Raw genomic sequence first — 6,494 nt, 5'->3', positions numbered from 1 at the left:
GGGCCTAAGTCCACCATCAGATGTAACATCCATAATAACTTGATGCAACGCTCTTGATGCAACCGAGTCGGTATGATGTACGTGGTGTAACATCCATCGCCTATATGTAATATCCAGATTCAAGGCATATCAACATAACCATTATCTATTAGTGTGCTTCTATACTTATAGTGATTCACGATGAATACAAAATGTGATGACGATGAAGAAGTTCTTTAGTCGTAAAGATGAGGTTGTTCAGAGTGAAAACAATATACATTGATGTGTTAGGACAAATATCTTTTTGTTTGTGTTTATGTTTTTTTACAACAAGACTCGGTGTGTATATTCTTGTAATTTTGTCAACTATGAACTTAATTTTTAAAGATTTGCCTCTTTGCTGATCAGATGCGAGAAGGGAATATTGAAATTAAGTTTAACATGTTTGAATATAACAACTGCGTATACACAAATCTATAACAAGGTAATAACTGAACTCATAAAAATCTAGAGGATTTTATAAATTGCTAAGTAAAGGCACAGTTAGAGTTGGATTCTTATATACCCCCATTGACATCCCTAATTGTATACTAGCTAAGACAATCCAACGCTACTAATTAAGGAAAAGTCTTGCAGATTTGAAAATCAGATGGATCAATCACCTTGAAGAAAAAATCTCCTCGGTCACACTAACTGATGCAGAAAAATAAAGAAGATATGGTGGTGTAAGTAACACATGAGTTCATTGAAGGATACATCGTGTATCTAAACCAATTTGCTGATCATATGTATATACAATTAGTTTATTTAAAATGCAATGAAAGCCTTCAATCTTAAACGTCATCCCAAGAACAATTTTTCTTCTTTTCAACTTAGCATGTCACGACATATATACTCCTAGTAATAGATCCATACCTGATAAGGTGTTTTTCACCAAGTAATAGATCCATACCTCACAAACTTTACAAACCAGTCAGAATCAGATGGTTTATTCTTTCTACAGTTCCAGTTCATGCTTGACGAGTTAATGAGTTACCTATTTCATGATGTTGCAATATCTTCATATCTTTCTAGACATATAAAATGTTTTTTTTACACTATAAGAAAACAGCGGCATATTGAGGGAAAAAATCGTCGGTATGTCGTCGGAATAACGCTATTCCGACGACATACCGACGAAAAAAGTCCTCGGAAATAACTCTTCGGAAATTCATCTTTCCTCGGAAATCCCTCGGAAATTTCCGACGGAATTCCGAGGAAACCCTATTTCCTCGGAATTTCCGAGGACCACAAGTTCGTCGGAAATTCCTCGGAATATTCCGAGGAAGATGTCGTCGGAATATTCCGAGGGATACACTTCCTCGGAATATTTCCAAAATTAAAAAAAAAATTATAAATTTATTTTTTTTAAATTGAAATTCGAAAAAATAAAATTAAAATTGAAATAGAAAACATATTTAAAATACAAAAAATAATAAAATAGTTTTTATAAATAAAAAAAATGTTTTATAAATACAAAATTAGTTTTAATAAATATGAAATCATCTTTTTATAAATACAAAATAGTTTTTATAAATACAAAAAATAATAAAATAGTGTTTATAAATCAAAAAATGTTTTATAAATACAAAATTAGTTTTATAAATATAAATATTTTTATAGATATGAAATCATCTTTTTATAAATACAAAATAGTTTTTATAAATACAAAAAATAATAAAATAGTGTTTATAAATAAAAAAATATATTTTATAAATACAAAATTAATTTTAAAATATGAAATCATCTTTTATAAATCCAAAAAATCGAATTTATATACAAAGAACGGTTTGTATATTTAAAAATATTTTTTATAAATAAAAAAATAAAAAAATAGTGTTTATAAATCAAAAAAATGTTTTATAAATACAAAATTAGTTTTAATAAATATAAATATTTTTATAAATATGAAATCATCTTTTATAAATCCAAAAATCGAATTTATATACAAAAAACGTTTTGTAAAATCGAATTTATATAGAAAAAACATTTTGTAAATACAAAAATAATGAATAATTTATAAAAAAAGTTCTAAATCAATTCAACACAACCAAATCACAATTCTAAACCTATTACACAACAAATCACAATCCTACCCAATCACCCTAACAAAAATCTATCAAAAACCTTCTAAAATCATCAAATCTACTTAAAAACCTAACAAATAGGACCTAAGAGAGTGGGATAGGGTACTTACATGATTTGTAAGGGAATGGAAAGGATTCGCCGGAGAGTTCGTCGCGAGAGAAGGTGGAGAACGCCAGAAGGAGAGAGAGATCGCCGGAGAGGAAGAAGAGAGAAATAGGGAAGAAGATGCGTTTGGAGTTTATAAAACCTTGGGTCCGACGGATATTTTCCGTCGGAATTCCCTCAGTATTTTCAATTTCAATTTTCCCGAAATATTTGGCGGCTTGTTTGCCCGGTTAAATGAAAATATTCCGAGGAAATTCCGACGGCCACTTAAATATCCGTCGGAATTTCTTCGGAATATTTTCATTAATTCGAGGAAAAATAATATCCTGTGCATGTATTTCTATTAATTTATATTGTTCCTCGAAATTTCCTCGAAATATTCCGAGGAAATACCGAGGAACTAGTGTTTGGGGTTTCAAAACATCAATTTTTTTTGCCGTATTTCATTTCTTATACAATTGTAATGCATACCATTGAGGATTCTTTGTATAGATGAGCATAAACCATGAAATAACAAATTTCAAAACGAATTGTAAGTATTCCCTTTACCGTTCATTAAAGTGTATAAGTGTTTCTCTTATGTTGTGGAGATTTCGTTCATACAATCGGAAAAATGTTTATTATAGGGTAAGGAACAAATTTTTGACTTCATAATGAACGTAAGACACTTAATAAGGGTTATATAGGTGTTATTCAAACCGCAAAAACGTTGTTTTCGGTTTAAAAACCCTATTTCCTCGGAATTTCCTCGGAATATTCCGAGGGAATTCCGAGGAAATTCCGAGGAAACCCTTTTCTTCCTCGGAATTTCCTCGGAATATTCCGAGGAAATTCCGAGGAACTAGTGTTTGGGGTTTCAAAACGTCAATTTTTTTTAAACGGATCGATCGATGGATATATGTCCAAAAACGCATCGATCGATCACTAAGATGGACCAAAGCGTAACAATGTGATCGATCGATGAGATTATCCCATCGATCGATCGAGGATATCAAGTGTTCCTCGGAATTTCCTCGGAATATTCCGAGGAAATTTCGAGGAACTAGTGTTTGGGGTTTCAAAATCTCGAATGTTTTTTTATAAACGGATCGATCGATGGATATATGTCCAAAAACGCATTGATCGATCACGAAGATGGACCAAAGCGTAACAATGTGATCGATCGATGGGATTATCCCATCGATCGATCGAGGATATCAAGTGTTCCTCGGAATTTCCTCGGAATATTCCGAGGAAATTCCGAGGAACTAGTGTTTGGGGTTTCAAAATCTCGAATGTTTTTTTATAAACGGATCGATTGATGGATTTATGTCCAAAAACGCATCGATCGATCACTAAGATGGACCAAAGCGTAACAATGTGATTGATCGATGGGATTATCCCATCGATCGATCGAGGATATCAAGTGTTCCTCGGAATTTCCTCGGAATATTCCGAGGAAATTCCGAGGAACTAGTGTTTGGGGTTTTAAAATCTCGAATGTTTTTTTATAAACGGATCGATCGATGGATTTATGTCCAAAAACGCATCGATCGATCACTAAGATGGACCAAAGCGTAACAATGTGATCGATCGATGGGTATATGTTCAAAAACGCATCGATCGATCACTAGTTCGTCGGAATTTCCTCGGAATATTTGGACGGATTGATGTTTCCTCGGAATTCCGTCGGTATATTCCGAGGAAATTCCGAGGAAACCCAAATTTTGGGTTTCCTCGGGATTTCCTCAGAAATTCCTCGGAAAATTCCGAGGATTTCATTTTCTGTCGGAATGTCCGTCAGAATACCGTTGTTTTCTTGTAGTGTTACTTGCGTTAGTTTTGGTTAAAAGAAACTAAAGGTGAACCTGTAACTGCCTTAGATAAATAGCTAACTCATTTAAGCTAAGTCATTCCTCACCTTACGATTCGAAAACAAGCTTGAATGATCTGATCTTATATTCATAGTTTATATCTTCTTCTCCTCAATGCAGAAGCTTTGTTAAACATACAGAAGCTTTGTTAAACATACAGAAAACCAAAGGCATGTTTTTTGAAAATAATTAAAAAAAAAAAAAAAACAATCTTGAAAATAACCAAAGCTTCTATGAAAGTGAACATTTGAATATCGGGGCCCGATATACAAAGTTAAGAACGTGTGGGCTAGGAAGCTTTATAAATTAATTATTTTAGGAGCCCAGCCCAAGTCATTTTATATATTTCTTACTCCCTCATTTATGAAAAAGTCAAAAAACACACATATTAAAAAAAATATTATTTTTTTGTCTAGAAAATATCATTAAAACTATAAAATAATTGTATTCAACTAATTACAAAATAGATTATTAAATATGATTGGTTACACAGTTTTTAATAAATTAAAAGTTACCTAGAAAGTTGAAAACATCTTATATATTAGAACATCAAATTGTTTTGGAACATCCTCATTTAGAGTATACAAACTAATTTAAAAAGCATAGTCGAGATCCATTTCATGACCATATAATTTTAGTTTCTCTCTAACTGTAAAACCAAAACAAAAATATCTCAAATGTAAATTCAAAAGTTTCAAACAAAAACTCTTTAGATTCGTTTATAAACTAGTACTAGAGATTAATCCGCGCATCCACACGGATACTGGTTCTTATATTTTTATATATTAATATTTGTTTTTCATAATTAATGTTATATATTTTAGATGGATCATAATATAACTAATTGTATTCAAAAGACATGGACTGAATCGGTTAATATGATTATTTTTGGTACAAATATCCGAACCCGTTTCAGATACATTTGTTATTTAGATATTTTTAGGTTTATATACATCAAAACCGAACTCATCCAGACACAGAAGGACCCAACTCAACACCCACACATAAATTTATAATATTATAGCGGGGTCTAATTAAAAAAATTAATACCCAAAAAGAACAATCTGTACCTAAATGAATAATCAATGTTCATACCTAGCTGGTTTTATAAACTAATAAAAAAGACTATTTCTATGTGTTATAAATTAAGTAAAATAAAAAGAGTTTTTTTTATTTATTATATGGAGTGAAAAATTAAGTGACAGTAAATGTAATACATTTTATTATTTTGATTTAAGTTATTTTATTAACAAAATGTAGAACTAAATTCAATTTGAATAAATGTAGATTAATATAGCAGAGCAGTTTTCTTCATTCAATCTATCTAATGAAACCAAAAAGCAGTATCTTACACGGAGAACGAGATCAGTCAATCCTCTAATTGTTTTAGAATCGGTCCAGTTAATCATGTAAAATATCACAATGTTATAAATCAATCAATAAAAAAATGTTTACATAATTTTTCACCGATTGAAACTAAAATTAAAAAAAAATTTAGTAAAACAAACTAAAACGAACGTTTAACCATATGCAAAACTCAGTTATTTTACATTTTTGATTTTATAATTAGCCCAAAGTTAATGTTGATTAAATAAATAAAAATCTAAACTATTATTATTATGGTAATATTATTATTGAATTGATGTATTGTTAAGGTAATATAATTAATGAAATTGTTAAACTGAGTTAAATATGGAAAGCTAATTAATATAATTATATTAATGAAATTATTAAAAAATCACTATATTTTTAAATAATTTTCATTTATATTGCTATTGATGATATTTTAATTTTAATAATATACTAGATTCTGACCCGCCCTTAAAAAGGGCGGGTATATTTTTTGTTTTACATATTTTTAGGTCTTTTCAATTGGTAATTTAAATATAGGTCTAATGGCATAAATCATAATAAATAATATTCTAAGTAATGATAAAGATAAAAAAAATAATAGTTGGACCATACTTTTATCAATGGGTCACACTGCTATTTTAATAGAATAGATTTATATTGCTATTGATGATATTTTAATTTTAATAATATACTAGATTCTGGCGGGTATATTTTTTGTTTTACATCTTTTTAGGTATTTTCAATTGGTAATTTAAATATAGGTCTAATGACATAAAACATAATAAATAATATTTTAAATAATGATAAAGATAAAAAAAATAATAGTTGGACCATGATTTTATCAATGAATCACACTGATATTTTAATAGAATAGATATATCAAGTGTATGTATGATATATATTCGTCCACTAAAACACCTGTCACGTGTCAGGACTTAAAAAAATGCTTTTCCGGAATAGAGGCAGTTAATGTAATAATCTCCACAAAACAGCCTTTTAATTGATTTTTTTATTAAGAGAGTAGAGATAACTAGCCAATCAAGAACGACCAGAAAAACAAAGCTTCTAACGATAATC

This window comes from Brassica napus, chromosome C7 (genome assembly GCF_020379485.1).
Source record: "Brassica napus cultivar Da-Ae chromosome C7, Da-Ae, whole genome shotgun sequence".
NCBI lineage: Eukaryota > Viridiplantae > Streptophyta > Magnoliopsida > Brassicales > Brassicaceae > Brassica > Brassica napus.
Note: the sequence above shows the minus strand (reverse complement) of the source record.